At 41.8% G+C, this 22,255-nt stretch overlaps 1 protein-coding gene, 1 long non-coding RNA gene and 1 pseudogene across 6 annotated transcripts in view; 2 read left to right on the top strand and 1 right to left on the bottom strand.

Moving 5' to 3' along the window:
* The first annotated feature begins 1,866 nt into the window (after nucleotides 1-1,866).
* Nucleotides 1,867-4,957, top strand: LOC139546509 (uncharacterized). Of its 2 annotated transcripts, none has more exons than XR_011669248.1 (3): nucleotides 1,867-2,054; nucleotides 2,570-2,662; nucleotides 2,764-3,062. It is a non-coding gene; the product is annotated as an uncharacterized lncRNA (long non-coding RNA). The 2 variants fall into 2 exon arrangements; XR_011669247.1 differs by lacking the exon at nucleotides 1,867-2,054 and adding an exon at nucleotides 3,074-4,957 and having other exon boundaries at nucleotides 2,140-2,662; nucleotides 2,764-2,847.
* A 1,457-nt stretch (nucleotides 4,958-6,414) lies between these two features.
* LOC139547090 (WD repeat-containing protein 3-like) lies at nucleotides 6,415-14,512 on the bottom strand (annotated as a pseudogene).
* LOC139546508 (ganglioside-induced differentiation-associated protein 2-like) overlaps nucleotides 14,512-22,255 on the top strand; it is a 39,939-nt gene continuing 32,195 nt past the window's right edge. The window contains exons 1-2 of one of the 4 annotated variants that reach the window (XM_071354959.1): nucleotides 14,520-14,742; nucleotides 15,842-15,926. The gene's annotated coding sequence lies outside the window, so the exon portion shown is untranslated. Of the gene's footprint in view, nucleotides 14,743-15,841; nucleotides 15,927-22,255 lie in introns of all 4 variants that reach the window. The other 3 variants (XM_071354962.1, XM_071354961.1, XM_071354958.1) reach the window with 3 other exon arrangements.

Raw genomic sequence — 22,255 nt, 5'->3', positions numbered from 1 at the left:
GTGCTGGATGCAGATTTAACCTAACACATGGCCCACTGAAAGAATGACTGGTGGACTGACTCACTGACTAATTGTTAACTTCCTGTTTATTTGTTCACGTTTTCAAGTTTCAATCCGTTCGGAAAGTTGAAAATAATTTGTTTGGAAAGTCCTCTAGTCCAGCAAGAATGACTTGTGCACCGATTTACTCACTGACTAACTAACTGACTCACTGACTAATTGTTCATTTACTGTTTACTGTCTACTTTTAGCAGGTGTTGCTCATCCCTCATCTGAACAACGTCTCAGACTTATTTGCAGTTGTTTGTGATTGCTAGGCAAAAGCCTCCCAAAAGAGCCAAAGAAATACCACAATGACACTGTAATACAAGAAGTAATATTAATCTATGTGAAAGATATAGGTCATGAACTGTTTGAACTTGGAAATGATAGATAATGGATTATTTGCAGTGTCACCTCCATGCTGTGGTATGCCACTAATGTGATGGCGATTCTGTATTGATGGGCAGTTGGGATCAGTGGTCTGTCAGTGTCGGACGGTTTCCACTTGCTTCCACAGCCACAAAGTCAGATCCCACAGCCACAAAGTCAAAAATGGCTAAAGAAATTAGCTTTTCGTCTTAATTTAATGTTAGGGTTAGGCATAAGGTTAGCAGTGTGGTTAAGGTTAGGGTTAAAAAAGAATGTAAGAAGATAAATTGTAGAAATGGTTGGGTTTATGACTTTGAGGGTATAGAAGCTAGTGACGACCATGTTGGACCCAGTCCTAACCTTAACCATTATGAGCTAAACAACGGAACAGGTGCTAGGGCTGTAATCTACTGACACAGGCTTGGATAGGGGCTTTGGATTCACATGGACTCCGCAGGTGGCTACTGCCAAGAGTTTTGGGAAAGGTAAGACTGCAACCCAGTGGTCATGTTCAGTAGTGTACTGTCTAAGCCCCTTCTTTTTCTCTATCTCTTCAATCCTTCAGTGGGCCACAGCTGACTGTTTTGGAAAACACTCATATTCTCTATACAGATTCTTAAGACTTGTGTAGATATAGGAGAGGTCCTCTGCATGAATGCAGCAAATACAATAGATACATATCTGTTTTCTACCTGACCTGTGTGGTTGACCTACTTATTGATAGTCATTCCATACTCTCGTGCTGCTGATCCAGTTTCTGCTGTTTTGCCTGTGCCTACGGAACCCTGACCTGTTCACCAGACATGTACTTCCTTGTCGTGCTTCTGCTCCAGTTTCAACTGTTCTGCCTGCGGCTATGGAACCCTGACCTATTCACCGAACGTGCTACCTTGTCCCAGACCTGCCGTTTTCAACCCTCTCTCTCTCTCTACCACACCTGCTGTTTCGACCTCTGAATGCTCGGCTTTGAAAAGCCAACTGACATTTACTCCTGAGGTGCTGACCAGTTGCACCCTCTACAACCACTGTGATTATTATTTGACCCTGCTGGTCATCTATGAACATTTGAACATCTTGAAGAACAATCTGGCCTTAATGGTCATGTACTCTTATGATCTCCACCCGGCCACCCCTCAGAGCCTGGTTCCTTTCTAGATTTCTTCCTAGGTTCCTGCCTTTTCGAGAGAGTTTTTCCTAGCCACCATGCTTCTGCATCTGCATTGCTTGCTGTTTGGGGTTTTAGTCTGGGTTTCTGAATAAGCATTTTGTGACATCTGCTGATGTAAAAATGGATTTATAAATACATTTGATTGATTTGATTATAACACTGTCTGCATAGGCGGAAATCCCAGGGGGGACGGGGGGGACACGACCCCCCCATCCTGGGGACAATATGATTTGTCCCCCCCAATATATCACTGTAAACATAACTATGTAATTTCAATAATATTAATAATACGCAATGAAAGCACTTGTGCTGATTATAGACACTTAATAGCGCGTTTTTAAATTTCACAAGATTGCGACCCCCCCGCCCTTTGCCTCACAATGGTTTGATCCACTGCCAGTTCTTTAGCTGGCAAGGTAATAGAGGGCTCGTATCTACTGTCCGAAAGGCACTCAATGTACGTAACTGACGTGAGGTTAATCCAGTCAATCGCGCCTTAGCAATGTATATATTTTTTTAATGTTGCAGGGTTCACACACTAGCTGAATTTGCAGAGCTAGCGGGCAAACTAAAGCAAACATTAACTATCAAGCTAGCTAGTACCTATTCCATTTATGTGGCGTCGTCAAAGATGGAATATTTGCTATCGTCAGTTTATTCCAAGATTAGCATGCAGCTGTAGTGCTTCAAAGTCCCTGTGATAAGGTTAGCGATAAACTGAAGTCCAAACTGAACAGAACTACACTCTCTTATACCATTGTCTTAAATATATTTAATGGTCTCGTTGCAAAAGCTAAATTGTCGCTAGTGAATTTTTTATTTTTTTCACCTTTAACCAGGTAGCAAAGATTATAGCAAACACCACAGAAACGGAATTGGTGCTCGCTAGCTTTGCAAATTCAGCTATTGTTGGAAGCCTGCCAATATGAAACAAACCATGTTAAAATTTCAAAACGTTGCAGCATGTGTTGTGTAAATGTGTGTGTGCAGCTAGACCGGTCAGCCAGCCAGCCAGGTAGAAAAATGTCAGAAAAAAGTAAAAAGACGGACATCAGAGTATTTTTCAGTACACCAAAACGCAAAGTAAGAACTCTAGTAGCCTAATATCTCAAAGACCAGTTGATAAAATGTTCATAAGAAAGAAGTGAAATGCTAATGGAAATATTTCACAATGATGTCATTAGGCAGAGCAGGCAACAGATGGCACACAGACAGCAGAGCTGGGGACAGATATGCAGGGACAGACTGGCAGAGACAGGGAGTCTCAGGTAAGTTTGTTGAGTCTTTGTTTGGCAACATTATGAAAGGTTCTCAATTTTTTTGATTTGTAAAATAGGGACATAATTGGAAAATGCCATGAATACCCCCACTCTCAATTTAAACTGGTGACTGAACCAAGATTTGTTTAAGGCAATGGTATTGCTGTTGTGATTAATTGTGTAGTTTTGGGTACCGGTAGTTAGGAGTACAGCAAACACCTTATTTATTTTCTAGGAGACAGACTGAGTCAGTGAGGGTGGTGAAAGGGAAAGAGCCAAGGAGAAAGACTTCAGAGGACAGTGTCACAGCCACAGCAGGACCAGGTGTCACCCTTGTTGCCAGCAGCACCAGTATAGGGGACAGTGGCACAGCATCGTCCAGTTACCTCAGTGATGACACAAAACCATATCAGCCACACCCACAATTTATAGAACCGCAAACTCTTGCAAACGTTTCAAGAGAGAGGAACACTGCACTGATAAGGAACATTGCTATAACTATTATTATTAGTAGTATTATAATGATTTAAACAAGTTGGGACAACCCTTCAGTTAACTACTGTACCTAACAATTATCCAGTAGTAGTGATTATGGTCCCTCAATATACATTTAACATATTACAACATAGTATATGTGTTACAGCACTACTTTTGGTGTCCCCCTCAAGAATTGCTCCTGAGAAAATTTCATGTAATTGTCCCCTCCAAGGTTGATATCAGATTTTCGCCCCTGACTGTCTGTATAGTCTTGAAACAGGGCACATGAGATTCATGTCAATTCATTGAAATCTATCCAGTATACTACGGATAAGCGCTTATTCTACAATTCTCTCTGTTTATTCATCTGAAGAGCCAAGAGTCAGTATGAGAAAGCAGTGGGTCATTTTTCTGGATCAGTCACAGCTATGGAACCAACCATTGAGCCCCATTTTTCCTCCCAGGTACACTGGCCTGTTGTATGTGAAAAGCCATAAAGCTCAAATTAATAATAAACTTGGGGTCCTTGTGTAGCTGTAGCCACAATACATATGACTGAGATGGAGGTAGGAAACTTCAAACATTTCACTCACACTCTGTGTGCCATGGCTGTTATGAGTGTTCTGTAACAGTGCAGAATATAACAGGTTGACAAAAACATCAGGGAAAAAATCTCTCACTTTTAGATATTGTTTGGGGCAGAGAACGAGATTACCCATGTAAAACTGTAAAAGTGTGCTATATTGAATAAGACAAGATTAAAGGGCAACTGCACTTCCTGATTTGGACTTGTTTTAGATTTGGTTCTTTAAGAAATGCTAGCAGCCATGGCTGAATTCAAACACAAGTTGGTTTCAGTGTCCTGGTTTGATGTGGGTGTCTTGTGTGTGTTCGCAGGTGGGAAGAGTTAGCCAAATTATTTCACCAATTAGCTTCACTGGCTGGTCTGCCAATGTGGCAAAATGTATTTAACTTTGGATAGCCTAGCTCAGGGGCTAGTTAGGGGCCGTCAATAAATTACACAATTTAAATTAGACAATATTTTCATATGGCACACCTTTTCAATTTCTCATTAAATTCCCCAAAATGTATTTCTACAATTTATAGTTGGTTTGACATTTTTAAGTCATTGAAATTTTGAGTTATAGGAATTTTAACATATTTCCCATTTACATTGTGTAATTTACCGATGGTCCCTAACTAACCCCATAGGGATAACCAAAGTCAACAAAAATGTACCACAGACATTACGATTGGGTCCCATGCAGTTGTGTTCCAAACTGATGATTACTTGTGTGTTGCCAGCTGTGGACAGGATTGAAACAAACTCAACATTCATTTCTGTTGTGATACAGTCACGAACACAAGTCTCACAAAACGATGCCACGTAAGTAGTTTTCTAAATGAGAAGTTAGTTTTTAGGGGCAGCTGCTTTTTAAATTCAGTTCGTAGTTTTACTGAAAGGTAACTTAAATGTTGGGGGTAATATTCAGGTCAAACTTTGTTTGCTACATAGGCTATCTGAAAATGTTTCATACTGTTTTGAAAATAAATTATGCATTGTAATACAATTTTGAGTTGAGATTAGTCTGTAATTCATTGCTGGTGTGTTGTAACTTGTGTGTTTCAGTTTTTTTCGGAAGAATTTTTAATTTAGGTAGATGTGACATTTTTAGCTTAAAGAGCCAAATTCAGCATCATAAAGAGTTTCTGGCCCTTTTCACAGCCTTAGAAATACAGAGTTAATTTGATTTGTCTGCTGCAAGATTAAAAAGCGAACAGAGGGAAAAGGTGTTTTAAGGTGTTCATTTCATTAATTCACAGCGCCCTGCGGTCAGGATATAAACACACTTGTGGAACATTACGTGTTTGATGTGGGTGAAACATTGCCAATGTTAAGTGATTAAAGTTCAGGGTTGTGGAAAAAATGAAAACAGTCCACATTTCAGCAAAATATGGTACTGAAAACTGAGATGGGAGAGATGTGGGTCCTATACTCTACTCTTGCGTGAAATATGTTGTCAACATACACAATGTATAGTCACCAAAAATTCAGCCTGGGTTACAAGAGCAGTAAAGTCAAGCTGAATCTGCCTCCCACTGGTGGAAGTAAAGAATAACTGTGGTGAGAGGAGGGCAACCTGGTCTCAGAGCATTTCATATTATTCTGTACGTAAATCTGAGACGCTACATTTAGTATATGTTACGTTTCGTATGGTATGTATTCATTTGTGAATGTCCATCACCCATTCATATGACATGTTACGAATTTGCAAAACATAAGATATGTTACGAATTCTAGCTAGGTGGCTAACGTTAGCTAGCTAGTTGAAGGGTTAGCTAAAAGGGTTAAGGTTTGGGGAAGGCTTAGCTAACATGCTAAGTAGTTTCAAAGTAGCTAAAAAGTAGTAAGTAGTTGAAAAGCTGGTAATTAGCAAAAATTCTGAAGTTGTCTGTGATGAGATTCAAACTCACAACCTTTGGGTTACTAGATGTTTGCATTAGACGCCCACCCATCCACTCCAACCAACTACTCTACTTTTGTTTTTGCATTAAGTAATCATCGGTCTTATCTAACTGTAACAAACGTATCATTGTAATTTGAGTGTGCTGGATTTATACTATGTTACATATAGTCTATGAGACCAGGCTGGAGAGGTAGGAGGGATCTGGTTCTGTATTGTGAGCTCTTTGGGAGTGGCAGTCTTGGTGGTCTGAGAGACTGGTGGTCTGTGACAAATCGGACACCGCTTTCTATCCCCCTGAAGCCCACTTCAATCCGGTTTGGCCCTGATCCAGCCCTGAATCACTCCCCTAAGCTGTGATACAGGAAAACCCAGAGAAACAGGCCTAAATCATACCTGTCAAACCCCCATGTGACGGGAAGCTAAGACCGACCAGGGAGGGAAAAGTCCAACATGAATTGTATCTATTTAAGATGGAGTTTTATGTGTTTTATACGTTTTATACGAGACTGTGGTTGCATAGGGATCTGCTGTGCATACATACACTACTTCCTTTTGACTTGAGTTAGGGCACAGTGGATTTATTAATTCACAGGCGTTCTGTAAAACCTGAGGAAGCGAGGCTTGACATGAGTAACTCAGACACAGTTTATTTGGGAAATGAAGCATGTCATTGAACAACAGTGTTATGTCCTATCAGGTTCCTATAACAGTTGAAATCTAAAACTAACAGTGTAAATCTCTGCTAAAGGCCTTGCCTGCAGTAGCCTACTAGTCATGATGTGGGGTAGATATCAGAAGAAACTGGTGCAAGGAGCTATAGCAGGACGGGCTCATTGTCATGGCTGGAATGGAATAAACGGAACGGTATCAAACAAGCATATGGAAATGACATGTTTGACTCCGTTCCATTAATTCCATTCCAGCAGTTACAATGAGCCCGTCCTCCTATAGGTCCTCCCACCAGCCTCTAGAGAGAGTGATTCAGGCGATGGTGAGTATAGCTCTCTTCTCTCTCTCGCTTCTCATCGAGGCGACGTCGGCAAAGAACATGATGTCCTCTTTGCTCTCGACCTCCCTCTGGAGAAACTGGAGACCAGCACTGTTGAACCCCAGAACATCCAGGAGCAGAAGGTGAGATAAGTTTGATAACTTTGATAAGACTTGTGGATCATCGGCCTTTAGAGTAAAGGTTTCTATATACTTTGATTGGACTTACCCTGAACTCTCAGACTTTAGAGATGGTGTTGCTTCTTAACTCGTCTATGACGGTTGGCAGCATGTGGTTACTGGAGATCTGGCCAAAGTGGACCCTGGAAAGATAAGGACCAACCAGCACAGTGAGACAGACACAGACAGACATGAGGCTCATCTACTCGCAAGTACCACAGAGACACCAGACACACACACAACTGTGTGACACGGAACCCAAACCGGCTGCGCGCGTGCACCATCGTGCGCTATCGTGCATACATTTATTTTGCCCCCGCACACCAAACGCGATTACAACACGCAGGTTAAAATATCAAAACAAACTCTGAACCAATGACATTAATTGGGGGACAGTTCGAAAAGCATTAAACATGTATGGCAATTTAGCTAGTTAGCTTGCACTTTGTCCGATTTAGCTAGCTTGTTATTTTACCTGAACTCCGACAAATTAATCCACACATAAAACGGCCAACCGAATAGTTTCTAGTCATCTCTCCTCCTTCCAGGCTTTTTCATCGTTGAACTTATATGGTGATCCATCTAAACTTGCATAGTATTACCACGACAACCGGCAAAACAGTTCGTCTTTCAATCACCCACGTGGGTATAACCAATGAGGAGATGGCACGTGGGTACCTGCATCTATAAACCAATGAGGAGATGGGAGAGATAGGACTTTCAGCACGATCTGCATCAGAAATAGGAATGGCTTCTATTTTAGCCCTTGGTAACGCAGATGCTCGTTGGCGCGCGCAATAATTGAATAACATGGATTTCAAAATTTATTTTGCGACGCTCGCGCACGCGACGTGTCCGGTCTGGTCAGCATGTGAGGTTATTTGCATATCGTTGTGTCTAATGTAAACCTCTTATCTCCACAACAGAAACTTTTCAGGAAATTGAACAAATTACCATATTCTCCCCATTAACAAACATACAATTATGAAACTTCCCCAGGTTATCGCACCACTTGAGAAGCCTGCGTTGGAGGCTAGCATACCTGAGCAGAAAGAAGCGGCACACTAGCTCGACCTCCAGGCCATCCTGAACATAGCTGTTGAAGAGAGACAGCAGGTCTGGGACGTATGGGAAAAGCAGGACCAGCAGAGACACCTCCAGCTCACTGGAATGGGCATTCTTCATCACGTCCATGACATAGCGAGACGGCTGCAAGGGAGGCAGAAGAGGATGTAGTTACAATGGTTACATGATCGATTAGTGAGGAACGGAACTAGTACCCTGGGCTATGCACGTATCATAATTTCAGGTGGAATTAAAAACTTACAGAAACGTTTCCAAAGCCACAAGGATAAGATTGACTTTAGGTGGAGGGAACTGTTTGCCGGCTGACTGGCAGGCTGATGCTCCTCCATTTTCCTTTTCTCTGATCTGTACAGCTCCAGAGCCTCCATGACAAGCTCAGCCTGAAGAGAGAGACATACACACACACACGCACAAGAGAGAGACACACACACCATTACAAACTACACACATACAACCTCTCCATCTCTGCAGTCTAGTTACTTGACGTGGAGACTCACAGCTGTCATGACTGTCCTGTGAGGATCACAATGGGTCAGATCAGCTTGGAAATGGCTGACAATAACCAGACCTTCTCTCACCCGCAGAGTGGAGGAGGGATCTGGTGTGGGGGTTTTGACACCTCCACACCCTGTCGTAAATTTGAGGAGAAGACTTTCTTTATTCCCCTCCAGTATGAACAAAGGAATCTCTGTTTCACAGACTTTTCCCAACAAAACTCTAACTCGGTCAAACGTGAATACTGGAACAATATTTGTAACATAATGTGGCGTGGGGAGTGGTCAGTGGGGAGCTATGGAAAACTAATGTAATATTGCTTTTCATTTTGTGATGTCATTAAAAACTGTATGGACAAAATACTGTAACTTGGAAAGTATATCCCCTTTATCTGTCAAGTTTCCATCCAATACATTGTGCATGTAGTATGAAAAATGTTAAAATTATTGTTGTTAAGATAGGAATGTGATTTTAGGAGGTATAAGAGAATCTATCTCCTATAAACTGTGCATAAGTAGATAGCCATGCCCCGAGTGAGGTCGGATAGCGTGTCAGACAGACGGAGCTGTCCCCTTCGAGCCTTGGTAACGAAATTAACATTAGATCAGGAAACGTGAGGCGGGTAGCTACACGTTTGAAATGGTTGGTACTTTGAACCTCAACACGAGGTGAAGAAATAACCTCACCTTCCTTTAGACCAGAGAGACGGCAAGCTGCAGCTCATGTTCATTGTGGGTCAAATCCTGACTATCAACACGAGGAGGAAGAGGAAAACAAACCCTCTCAGACAATCACTGGTACAGCTGATTAGCTGTCCTGAGTAAAATATCTTGAACTCTTCAAACCATCCTACTACCCTTGTCAAATCATTGTAGTACGCTACTCTCATCACCTGACTGGAACCATCGGCACGGCTGGCTTATCTTCAAATAAGCAGCTTCAGGATCGAATGGAACAGAGTGAACTCTGAGGTTCTGTTCAGGACTACACGCCGGACAAAGACACCCACATGTAAATACATCCATGATTTCTTATTCCAAACGGGCGGCGGTTCGTGTGCAAACTATATGATTAATGTGAGAAGTCCTGAAATGTATCGACGATAAGTGTCTTTTTCTCTCTCTCCATGTCGTTGGATAAAAAGCCATATTGTGAAAGTCCGCTAGGGACTTTTGTCTCATGTAGTAAGTGTGTATGTTTCTTCTGTGTTATTCTTTAGTTAGCTAGTAAATAAATAATTAAACCAATTTGTGTAGCACTGAATCATGAGCAAGGCTGGGGTTTTTGCAGATGCTTGAGTTTACGACTGTTCAGAATGATGATATGAGGTAATGATTAATAAGATGACTGTTTATAGATGTAATAGATATATACCTTATAGAGTTTAATTCGGGAGATGGTAACTCTTTAAACAACCTCTTCCGTGGTGCCCCAAATCCTAATTAGTTAATTGTTACATGATTAATTTAAATTGGGTAACAATTAAACATAGTTAGATGATTAAATAAATAACAATAATCAGATTAATGAAAGTAAAGTCATGACACAGCTTTGACTGTCTCTGTTCTTCTTCGCCACTTGTGCTGCTTTTTGTCTCTACAGGAACCTGTGAGACGCGAGATATCAGTGAGAGTGAAACGACACAGCGAAAACACACCTTTATACTTCCACTGTTTGAAATAAATAATATTAAGTCACTCCGATGGGAAAGGGCACATTTAGGTCACATAATATTCAACACATTTTTAATAATGGAACTCTAGGCCTCATCTCCATATGGGAAATGTAACAGCATGGGAGTGAATGTCACCTCTAGAGTCTGGATGTGCTCAAACTTGACTGCATCCCATTGTTTTATCTTATTTTCCTTCCCCGCTGTGAAGAACAGATGGTTTTGGGAACAAACTGAAGGTACATGACGCTGAGAAAAGAAAGAAGGAGAAGGAAAGCAGATGAGAAATGACAAAATGGCGACATGAAAGAGCAGATGGGGTGATGTCATCGGTCAGAGGTGGCTAACTAGGACAGTGTTTCTGAAACTGAAGATTAAATTAAATATTTTACTGGAAATGGGGAGAGTGAAGTCAACGTATATTAAATGATATCATTTGAGACCATTGGTAAAGCGTCCACATTAAGCCATTTACACTGACCATATGTCTGACGGCTTAGGACGATGTGTTCTGGCAGTATATTATATATTCATATTAACATTAGGTTATACATTTTCTGTACCTGTCATCGTGGGCAAACATAGATCGGTGACAGTCCCCAAAATCCAGACCCCAGATCTTGACGTTTCTGTCTGCAGAACCAGTTGCTATCATGGCACTGTCCTGAGAGGTGGAGAAGAAGTAACATTCAGAGTCAAGACAGACTAGACACACATAACACAACTTTAACCATGCACATTCTATATTCATCTACCGTCACACATTACATTCATTTTTAGTTGAGATTGGTTGCCAGATTGAGTACTGGTACTCACATGAGAGATGTCCAGGCACAGCACAGGGAGCTTGTGTCCATACAGAGAGAAGAAGAACTTGAGTGTGTCAGTGTAGAAGACCTTGCTGGTACAGTCCAGCAGGGAGACAGCCAACAATCTCTGATCAGGAGAATATTTCACACACGCAACACATCCTCATCCAGCTGCAGTGTACGCATGTGTTTCACCGTCAGCCTCCTGCAACACACACACACAAACACTTAGATCAGGGTCAACACAAACTCCAGTCAAGGGCTCACTCCATAGAAGCTCACCTGAATAACACCATGCAGCCTGGGATCACTAGTACCTGCCTGGACAACAGAACTTCTTTGCCTCTAGTATAAAACAGCATTATTGTGTTATTGACAGTATGTGAAACAACAGGAATAAAGCTTGGCTTACTTCTGTGCAGCCTCTCCATCCTTAATCAGCTGAAACTCTGCCGTCACTATCCCCCTCTGAGGAAATAACATAATTACAGTCAAATAAACAGTGAGAGCAAATGGGAATGATTGTATTGTATGGGGGCAATTCCACGGTAAAGTAGTGATGCTGAGACTTTAAAATGTATGTCAAACAAAGTGCAGATGCCAAGTTTGGTAATGTAATTTTGTTACCAAACTTTGCATCTGCAAACTGTTCTTCAAGTAAATGTGCTTTAGTAAAAAAAAATATGTGGAAATTGTTCAAAGTAATCATTGTGCATAGAGTTGTATGGTTTGTTTAACTTTTAAATCATTGGTTTTTGTTTGACATACTGTACATTTTAAAGTAAGTCTCAGCATCACTCTGTAAATGTGGACTTGTCCATGGGCTTTTGTCTACAGATAAGGGGACCTTTGGAGTTGTAATGGAGATTGGCACTTTAGAAGATGAGATCCATGAACGCTCTACATGTATTGTGGATGATGTTGAACATGGACAGGCAGATCCTGACAGACAGACAGTACCTGATCAGGAGACGGACAGATGGTCTACAGAGCTCTGTTATGGGCATCGACAGTCTCCAGGAGGGTTCCTGATGCCAAGTCAAAGATCTGAATCTTACCACTTTGACAGGAGAGGAGAGAGACAGACTAGGTTAGCCCATAGACATTACATCATTGTATCTGTCCCACTATGGCGTCTGTGAGAGCATGGGCAGAGCCAACATGGCAAAAGTCCTCAATGGCACTGCTCATAATAAAACAGGCTTGGGCACTAGAGTCCTCTCTCGGTAAGCCTGAGTTCCACACAATAGTCCAATACTGGATAATGCACATCTGCAGTAGTTTGGTGTATGTTAGTGTGTGCATGCATGTGTGTTACCTTGGTTCCTAGGATGATCTGCATGTCTCCAGGGACGAACAGGGAGCAGAGGGCGTACTCACACGCCATGGTGCGGATCACCTGCAGGGTAGACCTGCGGCAGAGAGGAACTTCCTGTTACGACACCCAATCAGAATGATGAAAACGTATAATATGTGTCTAGGTGTCATAATATATGTAAACCTTTAAAGATGCTGGAAAGCCTAAAGCTTTAATGAACTAGATTTAACTTATACAGTGAAACCCCATGGTCAGGTCAATCCTAGCGCTGTGTGACCTGATGTTTCCACCTGTTCCGGACTTTGACAGTGTCCCCGGAGAGGCGGAAAGGACAGCAATGTTGTCTGAGCTGAAGGCCAATGTGCGGGCACCCTGGTCCCCCAGGGCAAGCCTGGAGGTCTTAGTGCCTGTGGGGTTCTTGTCAGACGTCTTGAGGCTGTAAGTCTCCACTGTGTTGTTCTGGAGCAGCATGGCTACCTTCAACTCCCCACCCACAGCAGGCAGTCCACCCATCTAGGATATAAAGTGACACAAAATGTTGGTTGGTTGATTGAGTGTGTGAGAGTATGCATGCGTGTGTGTGTGTACCTAATCTTGGCCTTGATGGCCTTGATGTTGGTCAGTCTCACAATCTCATTTGCCAGTTTCCTCTCCACCACAGGCTCTGGGGCGTCCACCTCTGCACCCTGCACATCCCTACACGAGGGGGCAGCAGCACCTCATCTTTATATTTCACAAATGTAATCAACATAACTGTATATATAAACATTTGAAGTATTTAGTTTTATTGGAATTAGATTCCACAGATATTTGACGAATGTCCCAACTTGAACTACATCTGCAGACTGGTTTTTGCCGTGGCTGTAGTGACAGCGTGATCTTTACTCTGTCTGCGACTTACCTGGCCTTCTTCTTGGCTCTCTTCAGCTTCTTGGCCATCACCCTCTCCACCTCGTCCTCCGGCAGCACACTGAACACCTCCAGCACCGCGTCAGAGCCCTGACGAAAGAGAGGGATTGGGAAAAGTAGGAAAGATCAGAGAAGGGAAGAATACACATCATGTTAGCGATCCGAGAAATGTATGACAATAAACCAAACACCGACCTCTATTGGACACTGTACTTACAAAGATTTTGTAAATATAATTTTACCTAATTGGTAGTTTAGCAGGTAGAATAGGGAACAATGAAACATTCAGGGACGTGAAGGTAATGACGTCGAATACTGTTGAAGGCACTCTATTTAAAAGAAATGTATGTGAAACCACACTTTCTGCACTGTTGTTCAAATAAATCGTTTTATTTAGTATAGTATCGCTTATGCCTTAAGCATCCGAAATAATGCCATAGATTCGGTTTTAGAAAAATAGTAATCCTGAAAGCAAAACATGGAAGCATTATGTAAACCTGCTGGTGTTCCAACTGGCCCTATTAAAGTCAACGATTTACCGCTGAACCACGGAGTTTTGATGAAAACAGTAAAGAGAAAAATGTATATTTGATAATCATACGCTGCTGTATATTGTTGACCAGCAGATGTCCCTAATGTGCACTGTGAACCGATTATGAAGCTCCAAGGAATTAACCGTTTTTTAGCACAATTTTGTGAAAGCTCTGAAGCCTTCAGAAAGCTTAACGCTAACCTTAAATTAAGACCAAAAAGCTTATTTTTGTTTAAATTAATTTTTACGATATAGCCATATATATTTTTTGGGCTATGGTAACTAGTGGAAACCCGTTTTCTGTCTTCTGGGCACACGAGGAAGACCCTACTAATCAAACACATATGTAGTCGAACACAAACTATAGACTGATTATTTTTTTAAATACAGAAACACATAGACACAGAGGCAGAAAATACGTATATTAAATATTTTGTTATGATTATTGTATTCTTGTTCAATTGCAATTGAACTATCGATCAGTCACATTAACTAGCTTTTGTATTTATTACATTCGTCTGTTTTATGGGGTTGCTTCTTGTGTTGTTGTTTATTTTATTATAAAATATCTCTGCTCTATGCCATATATTTGACCGTATATCTAAATGCATACATTTACCTTCAATATAGAAAATGCTATCGAGGATTTACTTACCGGTAGCTACAATTCTAATAGGTCCTCTGAGTGCTGTACTATGCGTTTTACACAAATGTTGGGATTTATTGTACGTCCCTGGGCATTATTCCGGAAGGGATTGTTATGCGTGTTTGGGTTCTTTGTAGTGAATCAGCTGATCAGGAACTCACCAAAATATAGTAAACGTGACTGCGCGATGGGAATTGGCTTGATCAAATCAAGTTTTGCCATGTTTGTGATCATAACAAAATCATGAAGACTCACTGCATTCGATGCTTTTTGTAATTCAGTCCTGCTCGGAGTAGACAACATATTCGTGTACGAAGGAAAACGGGTAGGTGTAAATGTTTCTTCTGATTACCTAACGTTAGCTAGATAAATATTTGATTTCCTTCCCCTTTTCGACATGCTACTATTTGCTGCCGTGCTAGCAGGTTATTTGCGAATCAAAGTCAAACGAAAGCAAATGCTGCACTGGTAATGTATGTGTGATGGTCAGCTGAGCTCGAGCTCCATGGTTGGTGATGACGACACATTTTATGTTCTCATTTGATGTTTTCCCTATAAATAGGGCCTATTTAACCGTTCAAATGGTAATAACATAATATGAGTAATGGCACACGCAAAAACACTAGGAAATGTTTGGCCATGCTTCAGTAAACACAAATATACTTTTTTTTTTTAAGTTATGAAAATTAGCTAGTATATCTTTATCTTCATTCTGCATTTCATCGAGCCCTTATGGTCCATTCAAATTCCCTGTCTGTTTAGGTGCACTAATGTAACATTAATGAGTCGGACCTAGTCAGACCTTGCTTGACATATTCACCCAATTTGCTCTAACTGCCACCTAACCTCCCAAAAATGTAATCAGAATATTCCAAACATAATAAAATGTCTACTGACAAATTTGGCTTCTGCTATTTAGGTGATAGGCTTTATTTGGCAGGTTGTAGACTAGAAGTTACAGAAGTCCTGAAAACTGGTTAATGTATTACTGTCTAGAACTACACTGAACAAAAATGTAAACGCAACACGTAAAGTGTTGGTTCCATGAACTGAAATAAAAGATCCAGCAACTTAACACAGCCATTAAAAAGGAGTGGGACAACATTCCACAGGCCACAATCAACAGCCTGATAAACACCATGCGAAGGAGATGTCGTGCGGCATGAGGCAAATGGTGATCACATCAGATACTGACTGGTTTTCTGATACATGCCTAGGGTTGCAAAGGGTCAGAAACTTTCCAGTAAATTAAGTTACGCCCTGGAATTTGGGGAATTTAGCTTAAATTCATTTAAAAAAGTTAGCTTATAACAGTTAACCTTTTTTTGTGGGATACACGTAAGGCAATTCTAGGTCTTGTGGCATATTTTGGTTAAACTATCCCCAATTCAATGGAATTGCAACCCCTTCCATCACATGTACAGCTGATTCTGAAGATCTTGCCCTCTAATGAGATGCTATTGAGCCCACACTACTACACTGTCTGAGCCAAAGACTACATGCTTTCTGGTAAGTTTTGATTACAATACTGGGTGGGGTGAATATATTTTATATGACATACATGATTTTTTGTTAACTAGTGTGAAGGGTTGCGTCAATCGAATCTGGTATCAGGATAAAATGTGATTCAAAGTCACCGAATATACTTTAAGTATTTTTATTTAACATAAGTGATAAATGGTAAATGTAATTTTCGTATATACGGGTTCACTGTATCACGTAAAGCAGAGAACTGACAGAAATTGTACAGACATCTTCTTTTATACTGTGACAGATGTAGTTCCAACTTTAGAGTTGGCCTGTCACAGTAGAGGCTTAGCGTGGTTTAAACTTGCTAGCCTATCGGTGGTGCCCAAGCTTGTCCCAGCCTCACAGCACACAGGATCCAGATATCCGGAAGTGTTTGTTGTGAAGTTTGAGCTGAGTTGTCGGTGACTACACTGCTCAGGTCCTGTTTTCTTGTTATTCAGCAGTCACGCTATGTTTTGTGATTAACATGTCCTATTTCTATAAGGCATATATTTTTGTTAAAAAGAGAACAAAACCATCCTTTACACTAGTAAATAGTAGCCTACAGCAAAGTGTGTTTAAATCATTTCTAACTTGTTAACAATTTCTGCTAGTTAGTTTTTGCTACCATGAGGGTTTTAGCTTGCTTGAGCCTGCTAATTGAGGAGTGTTAATTCACCTGTTGCCATACATGTTTCATTTTGAAACATTCATCTTACAAAGGAGTTGTTTTATCTAACTGCTTAACTATTTATCTGTACTTGGAATTTAATTTTTTATGACATTTTTTACTCTGTTTTTTTCTAATCTTTACAGGGAAATACAACGGGCGCTATCTGATGCGTGGAGCCATTTCACTGCAGCTAATGTAGAAGGAAAATCTGTGTACATTTGCAAATACTGTGCCAAATATTTTTTTTATTTAACTAGGCAAGTCAGTTAACTTCTCTGCGCTACGGATCCCTTTAGCGGGATCATTTTCCTAAACAACCGCTGAATTGCAGGGTGCAAAATATTACTAACAATATTTATAATCATGCAATCACAAGTGAAATATACCAAAACACAGCTTAGCTTGTTGTTAATCCACCTATCGTGTCAGATTTTGAAAATATGCTTTGCAGCGAAAGCAATCCAAGCTTTTGTGAGTGTATCAATCAATGCTACAACAGCTAGCCCCAAATTAGCATGGTCCTTTGATAATCTTCGGATGTTTGCACTCACGAGACTCCCAGTTACACAACAAATGTTATTTTTGTTCGATAAATATTACTTTTATAACAAAAAAACACCATTTGGGTTGCGCGTTATGTTCAGAAAACCAAAGCCTCGTTCCGTTCGACGAAAATTCCAAAAAGTATCCGTAATGGTCGTAGAAACATGTCAAATGTTTTTTATAATCAATCCTCAGGTTGTTTTTAACAAACATAATCGATAATATTTCAACCGGACCGTAACCTATTCAATAAAAGAGAAAAAGAAAATGGAGAGCTACCCCTCTCGCGCGCAGGAACTAATCAGAGGACACCTTACTAGTTTTGAAAATCTCGCTCATTTTTCAAAATAAAAGCCTGAAACTATGTCTAATGCCTGGTCACAGCCTGAGGAAGCCATTGGAAAAGGAATCTGGTTGATACCCCTTTAAATGGAAGAAAGACGGGCCAGGAAACACAGATAAAAAAATAAATAATAATAATAATAGTAATACATTTCTTTTTTTGAATCACTTCCGGGTTAGATTCTCTCAGGTTTTCGCCTGCAGCATCAGTTTTGTTATACTCACAGACAATATTTTGACAGTTTTGGAAACTTTGGAGTGTTTTCTATCCTAATCTGTAAATTATATGCATATTCTACGATCTGGACCTGAGAAATAGTCTGTTTACCTTGGGAACGTTATTTAAAAAAAATAATAATAATCTGACCCCTAGCGTCAAGAGGTTAAGAACAAATTCTTATTTTCAATGACGGCCTAGGAACATTGGGTTAACTGCCTTGTTCACGGGCAGAACGATAGATTTTTAACTTGTCCGCTCAGGGATTCGATCTTGCAACCTTTCATTTACTAGTCCAACGCTCTAACCACTAGACTACCTGCTGCCCCGGCAGAGATGCAGAATCATCTGGCCAAGTGCATAAAGTTCTCTCAGCGCTCACAACAAGCATCTTCTGACAAAAGTCCCTCTACTTCTATTCGAGGTGAAAATGATGTATAAGACACCTTATCGATAGCAACAGCTCATGGTCCTCCTGGAATCAGAAGTTTTTTTGACTCCATGGAGGAACGTAGTCAGAGAAATGCTGATGAATGTCTTGCTCGAGCTGCGTATGCAACTGCTTCACCGCTGATGCTCACAGGCAATCAAATCAAATGTATTTACAGTGGGGAGAACAAGTATTTGATACACTGCCGATTTTGCAGGTTTTCCTACTTACAAAGCATGTAGAGGTCTGTACTTTTGATCATAGGTACACTTCAACTGTGAGAGACGGAATCTAAAACAAAAATCCAGAAAATCACATTGTATGATTTTTAAGTAATTAATTTGCATTTTATTGCATGACATAAGTATTTGATACATCAGAAAAGCAGAACTTAATATTTGGTACAGAAACCTTTGTTTGCAATTACAGAGATCATACGTTTCCTGTAGTTCTTGACCAGGTTTGCACACACTGCAGCAGGGATTTTGGCCCACTCCTCCATACAGACCTTCTCCAGATCCTTCAGGTTTCGGGGCTGTCGCTGGGCAATATGGACTTTCAGCTCCCTCCAAAGATTTTCTATTGGGTTCAGATCTGGAGACTGGCTAGGCCACTCCAGGACCTTGAGATGCTTCTTACGGAGCCACTCCTTAGTTGCCCTGGCTGTGTGTTTCGGGTCGTTGTCATGCTGGAAGACCCAGCTACGACCCATCTTCAATGCTCTTACTGAGGGAAGGAGGTTGTTGGCCAAGATCTCGCGATACATGGCCCCATCCATCCTCCCCTCAATACGGTGCAGTCGTCCTGTCCCCTTTGCAGAAAAGCATCCCCAAAGAATGATGTTTCCACCTCCATGCTTCACGGTTGGGATGGTGTTCTTGGGGTTGTACTCATCCTTCTTCTTCCAAACACGGCGAGTGGAGTTTAGACCAAAAAGCTCTATTTTTGTCTCATCAGACCACATGACCTTCTCCCATTCCTCCTCTGGATCATCCAGATGGTCATTGGCAAACTTCAGATGGGCCTGGACATGCGCTGGCTTGAGCAGGGGGACCTTGTGTACACTGCAGGATTTTAATCCATGACGGCGTAGTGTGTTACTAATGGTTTTCTTTGAGACTGTGGTCCCAGCTCTCTTCAGGTCATTGACCAGGTCCTGCCGGGTAGTTCTGGGCTGATCCCTCACCTTCCTCATGATCATTGATGCCCCACGAGGTGAGATCTTGCATGGAGCCCCAGACCGAGGGTGATTGACCGTCATCTTGAACTTCTTCCATTTTCTAATAATTGCGCCAACAGTTGTTGCCTTCTCCCCAAGCTGCTTGCCTATTGTCCTGTAGCCCATCCCAGCCTTGTGCAGGTCTACAATTTTATCCCTGATGTCCTTACACAGCTCTCTGGTCTTGGCCATTGTGGAGAGGTTGGAGTCTGTTTGATTGAGTGTGTGGACAGGTGTCTTTTATACAGGTAACGAGTTCAAACAGGTGCAGTTAATACAGGTAATGAGTGGAGAACAGGAGTGCTTCTTAAAGAAAAACTAACAGGTCTGTGAGAGACGGAATTCTTACTGGTTGGTAGGTGATCAAATACTTATGTCATGCAATAAAATGCAAATTAATTAGTTAAAAATCATACAATGTGATTTTCAGGATTTTTGTTTTAGATTCCGTCTCTCACAGTTGAAGTGTACCTATGATAAAAATTACAGACCTCTACATGCTTTGTAAGTAGGAAAACCTGCAAAATCGGCAGTGTATCAAATACTTGTTCTCCCCACTGTATATAGCCCTTCTTAGATCAGCTGATATCTCAAAGTGCTGTACAGAAACCCAGCCTAAAACCCCAAACAGCAAGCAATGCAGGTGTAGACGCACGGTGGCTAGGAAAAACTCCCTAGAAAGGCCAAAACCTAGGAAGAAACCTAGAGAGGAACCAGGCTATGAGGGGTGGCCAGTCCTCTTCTAGCTGTGCCGGGTGAAGATTATAACAGAACATGGCCAAGATGTTCAAATGTTCATAAATGATCAGCATGGTCAAATAATAATAATCACAGTAGTTGTCGAGGGTGCAACAGGTCAGCACCTCAGGAGTAAATGTCAGTTGGCTTTTCATAGCCGATTATTGAGAGTATCTCTACCGCTCCTGCTGTCTCTAGAGAGTTGAAAACAGCAGGTCTGGGACAGGTAGCACGTCCGGTGAACAGGGTTCCATAGCCGCAGGCAGAACAGTTGAAACTGGAGCAGCAGCACGGCCAGGTGGACTGGACAACAAGGAGTCATCATGCCAGGTATTCCTGAGGCACGGTCCTAGGGATCAGGTCCTCCGAGAGAGCGAAAGACAGAAAGAGAGAATTAGAGAGAGCATACTTAAATCCACACAGGACACCGGATAAGACAGGAGAAATACTCCAGATATAACAGACTGACCCTAGCCCCCCGACACAAACTACTGCAGCATAAATACTGGAGCCTGAGACAGGAGGGGTCAGGAGACACTGTGGCCCCATCTGATGATGCCCCCGGACAGGGCCAAACAGGCAGGATATAACCCCACCCACTTTGCCAAAGCACAGCCCCCACACCACTAGAGGGATATCTTCAACCACCAACTTACCATCCTGAGACAAGGCCGAGTATAGCCCACAAAGATCTCCGCCACGGCACAACCCAAGGGGGGGCGCCAACCCAGACAGGAAGACCACGTCAGTGACTCAACCCACTCAAGTGACGCACCCCTCCTAGGGACGGTATGGAAGAGCACCAGTAAGCCAGTGACTCAGCCCCTGTAATAGGGTTAGAGGCAGAGAATCCCAGTGGAGAGAGGGGAACCGGCCAGGCAGAGACAGCAAGGGCGGTTCGCTGCTCCAGTGCCTTTCCGTTCACTTTCACACTCCTGGGCCAGACTACACTCAATCATAGGACCTACTGAAGATTTGAGTCTTCAATAAAGACTTAAAGGTTGAGACAGAGTCTGCGTCTCTCACATGGGTAGGCAGACCATTCCATAAAAATGGAGCTCTATAGGAGAAAGCCCTGCCTCCAGCTGGGAGGGACAACTAGGAGGCCTGCGTCTTGTGACCGTAGCATATGTGTAGGTATGTACAGCAGGACCAAATCGGAAAGATGGGTAGGAGCGAGCCCATGTAATGCTTTGTATGTTAGCAGTAAAACCTTGAAATCAGCCCTTGCCTTAACAGGAAGCCAGTGTAGGGAGGCTAGCACTGGAGTAATATGATCAAATTTTTTGGTTCTAGTCAGGATTCTAGCAGCCGTATTTAGCACTAACTGAAGTTTATTTAGTGCTTAATCCGGGTAGCTGGAAAGTAGAGCATTGCAGTAGTCTAACCTAGAAGTAACAAAAGCATGGATTAATTTTTCTGCATAATTTTTGGACAGAGAATTTCTGATTTTTGCAATGTTACGTAGATGTCCTTGAAACAGTTTTGATATGTTCGTCAAAAGAGAGATCAGGGTCCAGAGTAACGCCGAGGTCCTTCACAGTTTTATTTGAGACGACTGTACAACCATCAAGATTAATTGTCAGATTCAGCAGTGAAAGTTAACATTTATGTTTTCGAATGACATCCCCAAGAGGTAAAATATATGTTCTTCACCCAGCATACACCCTTCCAACCAGACATGCTTTATCTACTCATTTGCTGGATGCAGAGTTCAACAGAGTTCAAGTGAAGGTCAAGCAAATCATAGAGAAAGCAGACTGTATTGTAATCCTCTCTGATGGGTGGTCGAATGTTTGTGGGCAAGGAATAATTAACTACATCATCTCCAACCCTCAACCAGTATTCTACAAGAGCACAGACACAAGGACCTTGGACCACAGAAGGTATTTGCACTGGTGACAGACAATGCTGCGAACATGAAGACTGCTTGGTCTAAAGTGGAGGAGTCCTACCCTCACATCACACCCATTGGCTGTGCTGCTCATGCATTGAATCTGCTCCTGAACGACATCGTGGCACTGAACAATGGATACACTCTACAAAAGAGCCAAGGAAATGGTTAGGTATGTGAAGGTTCAAGTTACAGCAGCAATCTACGTCACCAAGCAAAGTGAGAAGAATAAGAGCACCACATTGAAGCTGACCAGCAACACCTGTTGGGGTG

The sequence above is a fragment of the Salvelinus alpinus genome, chromosome 20 (genome assembly GCF_045679555.1).
Source record: "Salvelinus alpinus chromosome 20, SLU_Salpinus.1, whole genome shotgun sequence".
NCBI lineage: Eukaryota > Metazoa > Chordata > Actinopteri > Salmoniformes > Salmonidae > Salvelinus > Salvelinus alpinus.
This window is presented reverse-complemented; position numbering and strand designations above follow the sequence as displayed.